The following is a 13,202-nucleotide window of genomic DNA, read 5'->3' as shown; positions in this document are numbered from 1 at the left end:
TTGTTATTTCAGATAAGCATTGTTTATTTGGTATTTTGAATGTTTGATCTTCGTTTGGTAATAGGCTGGTTGAGCCGGTGAACACCGGTGTTCTTCATGGACCTATTACAAGGTGACTCCGAATGTGGAAATTAAAGGTAGTCTGTCTTTTAGTTTTGTGCTGGTGCTTGCGTTAGTCCGTTTCTATCTTCATAACATTGGGTACATTTCGACTTCCGGGTCCCAGACGCCGGGCTCGGGAGTCGCGCACTCGCGTTTTCGTTTGCTCTGACCGCGTTGGGAGTGGCGTACTCGCTTCTCTCATTACAGGAGAGAGGTGTGTGGAACAGACCGTGCTTGATTTTGGATACGGTGAGTATTGGTGATTTTGGTTTTGGTTCGAGGATGTTTATTCTTTTGGCAGACCCGGCGCTGGTTTTTTAGTATAAATGATAGGGATCTCCTTGACAACGGATTAGTCTTTACCTACGATTAAGCTTGAAGGTTGTCTTAATGCTTATGGTGTTTCAGTTTACACGCGTTTAAACTAGAAAATGATTCTAGGAGATATTTGGAGGTCTCTCCTTTATTAATTATTATTGTTCTACGAGGTGTGTAGACCACTATAAGGGGAATGTTTTGGACTTGCATTCATTTTGTTTGTTTTCTTACTAGATCTGAGGCCTAATATAGGTTGTTGCACCAGACTAATATCGCTACCTGTACTGAGGGGTGAAACTGTTCATTGGAGCATACAAGCCATGTGACAATAGGTAATTCTATATATAGAGTCTCATAAACTTACTGACATTTTGAACATTTCCTGAACAAGGAGATACAAATGATGTTATTCTTTGTTTTCCAAGATCACTACTTACTTACCGATTGGCATCGAATGGATATTGATTATTGACGGTTGAAGTTGGTTAATATTTTGGAAATAAGGAGGTATGACTGCCACATGTTGTTGTTGCATGTCAATTAACACAGTGGTGTTTTCTCACTTGAATATTGGAGCTTGTGGCTAGTGCACGTTTGGGCATATAGTCTGTTCTTGAGCTTTATATATTTACTTGATGTACTTAAGGGTACTCTTTAATCATTCGTGTTTCTTTGGTTCTCATCCACCCTTCGTTATTTGGGACATTTGCACAAGACATGAGACACTATGCGGTTATCACTTCGGCCATTTTGTCTAAACTACAATTTGAATTTCTACCAATACCTTGTCCTTTTGTTGACAAATTTGAAGACTTAGTTTTAGTATTTTGGTTATTATTTACAATTTTAGCCCTGAAGAAGTCATTTGGGATTGGATTGAAGTTTTTCCCAAGACGAAACACGTGTTGGCTTGAATTGTATTACTATGGAGGTGTTGTTAAACACAGCTTGATTTGCATCGCTACTGAGAAATGCATACACTTATCAGGAAAAAGTATTCAAATTGCTGAATAAGAATGGACTCTTTCAAATATGTATTAAAAATTGATGTTGGACTTTGTTCTTTTTGATTATTTACAATAAGCTCACAATAAGTTTCTGTTGGGTGTGCCGTACCTTATATCATTATTTATTGGATTGTTTAAATCCATAAGGGTTGGGGGTGTTCCCTTGTGCAGGCACCCTTGTTTCCTTGGGTTTTTGGTTTACTTGACCCGATTTTATGCTACTTATGATCCTGAGCGCCTGCTTAGCCCCAAAAATCTTTCACCCCACTAGTAAAGTTTCAGATGGTACACTGTTGCCTGTTGACTTGCATCGCTGCCACAAGTCAGCATCTTTAGTGCAGGGTCAGTGTGAGGTACAGATGAGAGGTTGTTCTAAAGTTGCCTAAAGATGAAGACTGAAGTGGTTGCCACAAGGGAGGAGCATTCGGGACTATATGCCCCGGGTGAAGCTCTGTTCAGAGCCAGAAGGAGGCTTAGCCTCCTTTGCTTTTGGGAAACATTTTCCACAGGACTGGTAACCTTGACCGCCACTAGATGTCGCCCAAAAAACAGGGAAGGGCTTTGGATTATGGTTTCGAGCTAAGACCCTGTTGTAATGTATTTTTGACTCAGGATGTAACTTTACTTGATGATACGCATGCTTTAAGTCAAGTTTTGAAAAAAACTTTCCTCCTTTCAGCATCAAAACAAGCTCATTGATATTGGGTAGAGGAAACTTGTCCATAACTACATTCTGATTCAAGCTTCTCAAATCAACACAAAATCGGAGTTTGCCATCAGCCTTCCTCGTTATCACAACTGGAGATACCCAATTTGATGCCTCAACAGGCTCAATGACTCCACTACTTAGCATTTCTCTTATCAAATCCTTGACCTGTCCTCTAGCTAATATTGGTATTCTCCTGACTTTATGCCGTACTGGGATTGCATCATCTTTTAGGTTAATTTTGTGACAGTACCCTTTTAGTTGCCCCATTTCCTCTCGAAAGACATCTTTTGCATCTCTGAGAATATCTTGTAACGTTACTTCTTCTACAACTAATATTTGCGTTTTAGCTCGAGGATTGATGATGATATGAAGATCATATTGATGGATCCATCCCAGGATTGGTGGACCTGATTCAGCTACGTATACTTTCCCTTTAGTGCTTCTTCCTCCAAATTTGATATCAGCCATCATATAACCAATGAGATCTATCTTCTCGCCTTGATATCCACCAGGACTTATATCTCTAGGTAATAATTTTGCTTGTGGCCATTCAGAAGTGAACAATCTTCTTGGAATTATGGTATACAAGGATCCGTAATCCAACATCAATTTAACTGGTTTTCCTCGAATCACGAATTGCGCCTTGGGTCTTTGTTCCTTGGATCTTTGCATTCCTTCATCTCCAACAGCCAATATTCTGTCTGTACTTAGATTTGTCTCACACCAGCTATCATCCACCTCTTCTTGCAAGAGTGTTGCCACATTATTATTTTTTCTTAAACCACAACACATTCTTGCAAAGTGACCCTTGAGCCCCCATTTCCTACACTCCTTCTCTATAGCAAAACAAAACTTTGCTTCCGACGTGTGATTGAAACTTCCACATTTGTTACATCTCTTATTCTCTGTTTCTCTTATAGCTTTACTGTTGCCGAACTTAACTTTGTTTGCAAAACTGTCCTGTCGCTTGCTTATGGCCGCTACCTCATCCTTTGTCTCCCGTTTCTCCATTGCTCTCATGCAATACTCAGATTCTTCCATGACTTTAGCTATATCAATTGCATCCTTCAAAGTGGGATTCCTTGCTGCCCATAACCTCTCTTGTATTTTCCTGCTTCTGCATTGGACAATCAGTTGATCCTGAATCATTTCATGTTCCATCTGACCAAATTGACACTTGACCGGTAATTCTCTCAACCTAGTAATAAAATAATCTATAGATTCTCCATCTCTTTGAGGTTGGGTATAAAATTTGTGTTGTCTCATCACCACATTTTGAGTCTTAGCAAATCTTAAATCTATTTTTTTCCGGGCATCTGTGTATACATCCACATCTACTTCATCACCCTGAACTTGTAAGTCTGGAAGATACTTATAAATGTGTTGACCTTCTTTTCCTTAAGCATTTAATAAAATAGCTTTCTTCCTGCTAGGGCGGAACCTTTGACCATCCAAAGCTTCTAAGTAATTATCAAAAATATCCAGCCACTCCTCCCATTCTATTGCTGGCTGTCCTGGTACTGGCAAGAATGGAGGAGATGCTGTGATTGTCGGCATATCCATTCCAAACTTAGTTCACTGTACTGTTTGTACATTCAACAGCATTGAAATAACTAAATATGTAAAAAAAAATGTTCCAAGGCATTCAAGTTTCCTCACTAGGTACTTTCTTCTAATGCCTCTCTGTTTTTTTTTTTTTTTTTGTCCTTCCATTCTTTTCACAAGAGGGGTACTTCGCTAGGGACTTTCCTCTAATATCTGTTATCGTCTTTAGAAAGATCGAGGCAGTCGAGGCCAACTCAGCAACTAGCACAAGTGAGAAGTGCAGCCTCCATTACCTTTACTGTGAGCGCAATGCCGTCGCTGGACTACCACACGCGTAGTTCAAATCTGCTGATGCCTTGCCACTGGCTTCTAGAACCGGCAAGTCATCGCCAAAATGTTGTAGTTAATCGTCCAAGACGTGATTTATGGTTGAAATATTTATTATCAGTGCCAAGGATCAGCGCCTCCCTCTTGCCGGCTCCTCGTAACTGCCACAATCCCGGAGCCATCTCCGTGGTAACAGAACCTCAGAACCGTCAAGAGCTCGAACGCTGAAAATACATTACAACATACCCACATACGTTTTTCTCTCATTCTGGGAAGAGATGAGTTGGTGGAGGTTAACTAGTTGTGAGATCCTTCCAGGGTAACAAGATTAGACTAAGGAAAACTGCCGAAGGCATTGAATGTTGGTGTATTGAACAGGCCATTTGCAGTACAGAGAAAATGATGATGACAGCCTGGTTATAGCGCATTTCGCCTGTTGCTTCTGGTCTACATTATTTACTATAGTCCACCTGAAAGAAGTCAAAGTTATAATGAATAATATGTAAAAATCCTTCTGCAACACAGATCTCTGGCAGAGGTACTTAACTAGTACAGACAGTTCAAGCAACCTGAAATCTTCTTTAAGTTGGCGGACGGCGTGCTTTCATTCTGGAAGTCACAGCCTCTGGGTTGAACCCTCACCATCACTGCTGCAATTTCTTCAACAAGCTACCACTTAATATGTTTGCTGTATTAGGGAAAGCTACACAATGATGATCTAGCCGAGCACCGTATATACTAAGAGGAAAATTAATCAACCGGCTTGCAAGCGGCATGTACCAGCTTCACTGGCTTCCAGGTCGTAAATTATTCTCTTTTCTGCCCTACAAAATCTTCTATGACAAGATATGGTGTTCTTCAGTTAAATGTTTGTGAAATACTGTCCCAAATGTTCGCTATGTTCCAGAGCAAATCTTCTTAGCATTCCCATGGTTAAGTTTTGTGTTCTAAACTGTATTTGCATTGTATTCCTTTTGAAGAGGTGTCTCTGTATTCTTTGTTGTGCTCCACGGCTGTCCAAGATTCTGTAACTGAACCGACGGTCATTCGGTTGAGGTGGGAGAGAAAATGGGACACACAGCTCTCGGGGCTTCACATATACAATTAAGAATTAATTTGAGCGACTCACCTGAACTGCTGTCAGCAGGATTTCTTTTAATGGAACAATGCGCAGGTGCACCCTAACCTTTTAGAGGCCCCATTGAGCCCAAGACCATGAATATCTGGGCTATCTGAGATGTTCAGGGGCCCCACCCCCAGGGTGGCTCCTCCGCAATGGCAGAGGAGCGTCCCCCCACTGGTTAAGAGCCAGCAGCTGAAAAATAAAATGATATTTCATTATTGCTGCTGCCCACACCACATTCTCCAGGAAGGCCTCATCATTTTGCGTGATGTCACAGCAGGCAGTTCAAATTCTTTTGTTACCAAGCAGTCCATATATGCAATAATTTTCTGCAACACATTCTTTCAACCATCCCTCCTAATATTTCAGAAAGCTCTGAAGCCATTGATCACTGTTCGCACTATGCTGCTTCTGCCTTCACTCTACAGCGCCAAGAAACTCTACCTAGTGTGAATAACCTTTTTATAAAACTGTCATGAATAAATACAAAAATTAGTTGCAAGATTATTTACAATAATGCTAGGGTGGAGTTATGTTAGAGAGGTGATGACTAAGCAGGTTAGGATACCAGGTCTGTATCAGGAATGTTTTCTGAGAAAGACGAGTAGATTAGGTAGAGGTAGAGAAAGAGTTGTGTGCATTGAAGATGAGTTTGTTGTGAAAATGTCAGGCTCATTATGTCCCTATAGGTTGAATATCATGACCCCTATGGAACTACAGTGTGCGGTAACTCTTTGACAGGATGTCATGATCTTCAAATCCAAAACGAAATGATTTTACAAAAAGGTTTATTCCGATTCACATACAAACGTCTGTCATCCAGATCCTCCGAGCCAGAATGCCCTTATCCCTACATTCTCTTCCCATCACCATTCTCCATTCCAACCCCTAAGTTCCTTAAAGGGAACTTACATTTCCAAATACAACACATTTCCCCCCTTAAAATAAACAGAAAAACAAATAAAACAACAGAAAACAAAAAGAGAAACAGAGAAAACATAGTAACATACAATGACAACAAATAGTTGTACATCAATTTCATTATTCACACATAGTCCACAAGCAGAGTAGACTTTGGTCTGGAACGACCTTCCAACTTTACTCTTGAGACTATGGAATCCTCCTCTAAACTTTCCATGCTACATTGTCCGTCACTCTCCCTACAGTCTATGCCACCAGAAATCTCCCTCTCTCCTCTTCCAATGCATCCATCCTCCTGGCTTACATTCTCAGACGCGTGTTCTCCCAGATTTCAGTAGACAATGGGTGCAGGAACAGCCAAATTTCCACTTTGTGTTTCCCCACATCCTGGAATACACTTAGCTAGTCTGCTCACATTCCAAACTTTCCCATCTTGTGTAATCACTTTCTTCTTGAACACTTTTATCACTTTCATGGCCTTATTGAATCTGGACATACCCTTCCTTATCAACCCGGGTTTTCTTACCTTAACCCAATCTCCCATGACAAACATAGGTTCCTTTACTCTCCACTTTTTATCATACGCCTGCTTCAGTATTACAAAATCTCCAATCTTTTCTACGTCACCACTCTCAAGCTCCTTGTTGTGCTTCCTCTTAAACCACCATGGACACAATTTGGATACAGGATCCCTACCCCTTAACAGCCTGAAAGGGCTAACACCAGTAGTACTATGAGGAGTGATGCGATAATGCCATAATTTCTCTCTCACTTTCTCCTTCCATAACCCACCAAAACCAAGTGCCCAACAAATACACTCCTTCAAGACCCGATTAAATCTCTCAACCTGTCCATTCTCTTGTGGTTCATATAACGAAGTAGTAGCATGCTTAATATTGCAATACTTAAGGAACCTCTGCATCTCCTTCGACACCAATTGAACACCATTGTCCGACACAATAGTTTCAGGATACCCTTCTGTGGCGAACACCTCTTTGAAAAACTCAATCACCACATTCGTCGTGACTAGTGGTACCATCTTCACATCAGGCCATTTGGAGTGATAATCCACTAACACCAAAGCAAACCGAGCCTCGTGAGGCAAAAACAAAAACGGTCCAGAAATATCAAAGCCCAATTTCTGCCATGGAGAATCAGGCCACTGAACTGGACGTAATGGAGCTGGCACTGTCCTCAACATCTTCTCAGCATTCACACATACCACGCACTCCCTGACAGTCCTCTCCGCCATCTTGTCCATTCCCGGCCACCAAAAGGAAGTGCATATAAGCCTTTTCATAGACAACATTCCAGGATGCCCTTCGTGCGCCAACTTCAAAATGACCGCTTGCATGCCTTCAGGTGGAACACATTTCCCCCTTTTGAATACCAGCTCATTTTCAATTTCTAAATCATCTTTTACTTTAAAGAAAGGCATTACTTCTTCCAGGATACACTCTTTCTTCGGCCAACCAACCCTCAAGTATCGTCTCACCGCTTGCAAAGTTAAATCTCTTTGATCTTTATCGAGCCAGTCTTTTTCTTCAATAGCTTTAAACTCTTCTCAAATAAATTCAGACACTACCAATACAAAATCAATGTCACAATTTCTGCACTTATCCTGAGCATCCAAGGCATTCTGAGGTAGCCGCGACAGACAATCAGCCACATAATTGTTCTTCCCTGGCACATACTCCACCTGAAAGGAATACTCTTGCAATTTTAAAACTAATCTAGCAATACGGGCTGTCGCATTCCACCCTCCTCCTGGAGACAGCATACCCAACAAAGGTTTGTGATCAGTTTGGAGGACAAAACGTGAACCCGAAATGTAATTCCGAAAATGCTCAATTGCCCATACACAAGCTAATAACTCCTTCTCTATCACCGCATACCTCCTTTCTGCATCTGTCAGGGTACGTGACACAAATGTAACATTCCACATTTCCTTGCCACACCTTTGGGACAACACACCACCAACACCATACATACTTGCATCTAATGTTATCACACACTGTGCCTGAACATTAAATGGTTTAAGTGTAGGTGCACCAGCAATCTCTCTTTTAATGGTCTGGAATGCACTCTCCTGCCTTTCAGACCACACAAAATCCAAATTTTTCCTCATCAGCTCCCTTAATGGTTCCATTTTGGTGGCAAAGTTTACAATAAATTTACTGTAATACTCGCATAATCCTGCAAAGGACAACAGTTTTTCTCAACAATCTAGAGCAGGTGCATTTATAATGGCTTTGACCAAAGACTGTTTGGGAATAACACCCTCACCTGAGACAGTATGTCCCAAATAATCAACAGACTTGGCAAAGAAATGACATTTCTTAAATTTTAGAGTCAATCCATTCACACTAAACACTTCACACACCTTAACTAGATGTTTTTTGTGTTCATCTTCATCTTTGGAGTAAATCAACACGTCATCCTGGAAACACTTCACAAAGTTGTCCATGTCCTTGAACATATTAAACATAGCCTCCTGAAATACTGATGCCGCCGAGGCTAACCCAAAAGGCATTTGTTTAAATTGAAACAACCCCTGTGGTGTAATGAAGGCAGTCAAATGTCTAGAATCCTCAGTAAGTTCAATTTGGTGGTAAGCTGACCTCAAATCTAGTGTAGAAAAAATCTTTGCCCCATCCAATAGACTAACAACTTCATTTATGTTGGGTAAAGGATGACAATTGACTATAGTATTGGCATTCAATGCCCTCAAGTCCACACATAACCTCAAAAATCATCCGATTTCTTGGCTAATACAATAGGTGAAACCCATTCAGATGACTCAATCTCTTCAATAATCCCTTCCTTCACCATTTCTTTCAATATATCTCTCAATTCCTCACGCACACTAATAGGGACATTCCTTAACTTTTGCACCACAGGTTCGGCATTCTCTTTTAGTCTAATCCTGTGACTATAATCTTTCAGTTTGCCCAAAGTATTGGAAAACACATGTTGAAACTTAGAGACAATAAACTTGGCTTTATCACTTTCCCCAACCAACATTACAGGTTCCCGAGCTCTGGGATTCAAAATTATCCCCAATCCTGCCTGGTCTCTCCATCCCAACACATTAACTCCCTTCTCTGCTACAAATAACTTGACCTGTGCAGAACGGTCCTTAAAACAGATCATCGTGTTTACATACCCCATAATATCAATAGCAGTACCATCAAAACCTTCCGCCACAATATCAGGACATGTTAAATGGAGACACTCCATACTTCACTAAAGTTTTGAACAAAATAATCACACGTGATAATTGTCCAAGGCGATCCAGAATCTGCCATAAGTTCTAGCTCTTGACCTTCAATAAGAACTTTACATTTAGGTTGTTTCACCACATTCCCATCTTTGTTCCTAAAATCATTCTTAACAGATAACACCAACCCACTCTTTCTTTCATCATAGATGCATGCAACTTTACTTCTACTGTCATTATCAGCCTTACGAACTTCTTTACAAACTCTCGCAAAATGCCCCACTCTTCTGCATTTTTTGCATTCTTTCCCAATAGCAAGGCACTGTGGAAAATTTGCCAGAAGATTAGGACTGCCACAACGATAACATGACATTCTATTAATTTTAGCATTTTTGTCATCTTTTCTGCTCTAAGTCATTTTTTTTTTGTAGTGTTATCGTTGTTACCACCAACAGCAACCACCACCTCCACCACCTCCAAGTCCGACAATTTATTCTTCTCTGTCTCCTGCACCGACTTCATCCATTTTTCTGATTGCTCCAAAGCCTTGGCAGTATTAATTACATCTTGTAACTTTGGATCACCCATCACCCACAATTGTTCTTGGATTCTTCTGCTTCTGACATGAACAGTAATTTGATCTCTAATCATCTCATCGGTGATAGGTTACAGTGCATGGAAAGACCTCGTAACCCTGTCAGAAACTCATCAAATGTCTCATCCTGTTGTTGACTCCTAGTATAGAATTTGAATCTGTTCAAAGCTATACTAGTAGTTGGCTTGAACCTATTCTCCAGTTTGTTTAGAGCATCTTGAAACACATCAATGTCTTCATCGTGAAGAACTCCTTGTGAGAGTGTCCTGAAAATGAGTTGCCCCTCAGACCCCAAACAATGTAACAAAATATTTTTTTCCTTTCTTGTGACATATTATCTTCATCAATAGTTTTTAAATAAGTAAAACATTCCTCCTTCCATCTCGACCATGGTATGGGCGGGTCCCCTTTAAGTTGCAGAAACTTGGCTGGTGGTTCAAACTGCATCCTACCTATGGAATTATTATTAATAGTCTTCTCCTTCTTTTATTGTTATTTTAATTTGGAACGTACAACTCACCCTGAACATTAAATGTCTTTGCTTCACACCAGTGTTATTGTGTTATGATCAAGTGTAAATTGTTCCAAAACGAATAAAACGCAAAGAAAGAAAACAAAACTACAATAAAAATGGAAGAAATCCTTAAGCTCTTCCTTCCTGGGGAACAGGAAGTGAATTGGATTCCAGACAGTGAAGCGAGAGGTGGAAGTAACACGAACGATGAAGTCCGGTGAGTACTCTCCTTTAAATAGGTTGGCAACTCTGTAAATCTACTTTGTAGATTTTTTTTTAAACGTTTTTATTTCAGCCGAAATGCAAAGTGTGAATGCGCGCTTTTATTCCAGACGAAAGGCACAGTGTAAATACACATTTATTCGGAATACGCCCACATGGAGCGCAAATATGCTGTATGATTGTTGTGATGTCAAAATGTCCTGTGCATTACAGCTCTGCACGGTGTATATTATGACCATTGTGGGGCCATTGTATATCGATTTGGGAGAGCTTGGTGATGACTGTAAAGGCAATTTCCTGATATTGTTGCTGATATCCATGCCTTTCAATGAGGTACAAAGAAGCACTTTCATGCTGATGTTTGGGGATTTCACAATATTGATGGATTGTGTGGCAAATGTGGCAAATCCACAATTGTGAGGAAAACGCAGCTGCAGAATGGACATGCTGTTGGGCTGGAAGTACATCAGGAAGAGGATGGGAATAAGGCCCAGGCATATTTGAATACAAGGCCCCGATACTTTTAATGTTAACCGATAATGAACGGATAGATCACTTTGAAGTAGGTAAAGATTTCAACCTGTGCTTGGGTGGACGATGGTGACAATGTTGGTCTTCAGTTCCTCTGTCAAAATGTCCTGTGGATTATAGCTCTGGAGGGTGTATATAATGACCATTGTGGGGCCATTGTATATCGATTTAGGAGAGCTTGGTGATGATTGTAAACTCAGTTTCCTGATATTGTTGCAGATATCTGTGCCTTTTAATGAGGTACAAAGAGGTACTTTCATACTGACGTTTGGGGATTTCACAGAATTTTCGCAAGAGCAGTTGCAGGGTGAATAGGGAACAAATGAATAGTAAATGCAGTGACAATTTTTTTAGGTGCATTAACCCCTTCGCTGCCAGGCCTTTTCCCCCTTAGGTGCCTGGCCTTTTTTTGGGCTATTTGGGGCACTTCGCGCTTAGGCCCTCATAACCTTTTGATCACATAAGCTACCCTTGCCAAATTTACATCCTTTTTTCCCAACCGGCTAGGAATTCTAGAGGTACCCAGAGTTTGTGGGTTCCCCTGGAGGAGACTAAGAATTTAGCCAAAATACAATGAAAGTTTCGTTATTTTTTTTTTTAAATGGATAAAAGGGCTGCAGAATAAGGCTTGTGTTTTTTCTCTGAAAAAAGCATCAACAAAGGGTTTGTGGTGCTAAAATCACCATCTGCCCACCTTTCAGGAACAGGCAGACTTGAATCAGAAGACCACATTTTTCAACACAATTTTGGCATTTTATTGGGACATACCCCATTTTTACTATTGTTTGTGCTTTTAGCCTTCTTCCAGTTAGTGACAGAAAATGGGTGTGAAACCAATGCTGGATCCCAGAGAGCTAAACATTTCTTAAAAGGAGATAAAATGTTGTCATTTGTGTAGATCCTACAAGGTTTTACTACAGAAAATAACAGCTGAAATAAAAAGAATATTGAAATTGAGGTGAAAAAACAGCCATTTGTCTCCACGTTTTACTCTGTAACTTTTCACAGCAATGTCAGATTTTCAAATGCAATATACTGTTATTTCTGCTGGACTCTTCTGGTTGCAGGGATATATAGGGCTGGTAGGTTCATCAAGAACTTTAGGTACCCAGAGCCAATAAAGGAGCTGCACCTTGCAATGGGTTATCATTGTATACCGGGCATACAGCAATTCATTTGGTGAAATATAAAGAGTGAGAAATAGGTATCAAGAAAACCTTTTCATGTCCAAAATGGGCACAAGATAAGGTTTTGAGAAGCAGAGGTTATTCGCACATCTCTGAATTCCGGGGTCCCCATACTAGCATGTGAATTACATGGCATTTCTCAAATAGACATCTTTTTCACACACTGTCTTACATTTGGAAGGAAAAAAATTAGAGAAAGACAAGGAGCAATAACACTATTCTGTGTTCTCCCAAGTCTCCCGATAAAAATGGTACCTCACTTGTGTGGGTAGGCCTAAAGCCCGCGACAGAAATCCCAACATGGACTTATCACATTTTTACATTGAAATCTGACGTGTTTTTTGGACAGTGCCTAGCTGTGGATTTTGGCCTCTAGCTCACCCGGCACCTAGAAAAACCTACCAAACCTGTGCATTTTTTAAAACTAGACACCTAAGGGAATCCAGGATGGAGTGACTTGTGGGTCTCTCACCAGGTCCTATTACTCAGAATCCTTTAAAAACCTCAAAATTTAGCAAAGAAACACTTTTACCTCACATTGGCGATAGAAAGTTCTGGAATTTGAGAGGAGCCTCAAATGACCTTTAACCCAGCATTCCCCCAAGTCTTCCAATAAAAATGGTACCTCACTTGTGTGGGTAGGTCTAGTGCCTGCGACAGGAAATGCCCCAAAACAACGTGGACACATTAAATTTTCCCAAAGAAAACTGACCTGTTTTTTGCAAAGTGCCTCGCTGTGAAGTTTGGCCTCTAGCTCAGCCGGCACCTATGAAAACCTAGCAAACCTGGACATTTATAAAAACTAGACACCTAGGGGAACCCAGGATGGGATAACTTGTGGTGCTCTCGCCAGGTTCTGTTACCCAGAATCCTTAGCAAAC

Source organism: Pleurodeles waltl, chromosome 5 (assembly GCF_031143425.1).
Source record: "Pleurodeles waltl isolate 20211129_DDA chromosome 5, aPleWal1.hap1.20221129, whole genome shotgun sequence".
Taxonomy (NCBI): Eukaryota; Metazoa; Chordata; class Amphibia; order Caudata; family Salamandridae; genus Pleurodeles; species Pleurodeles waltl.
Note: the sequence above shows the minus strand (reverse complement) of the source record.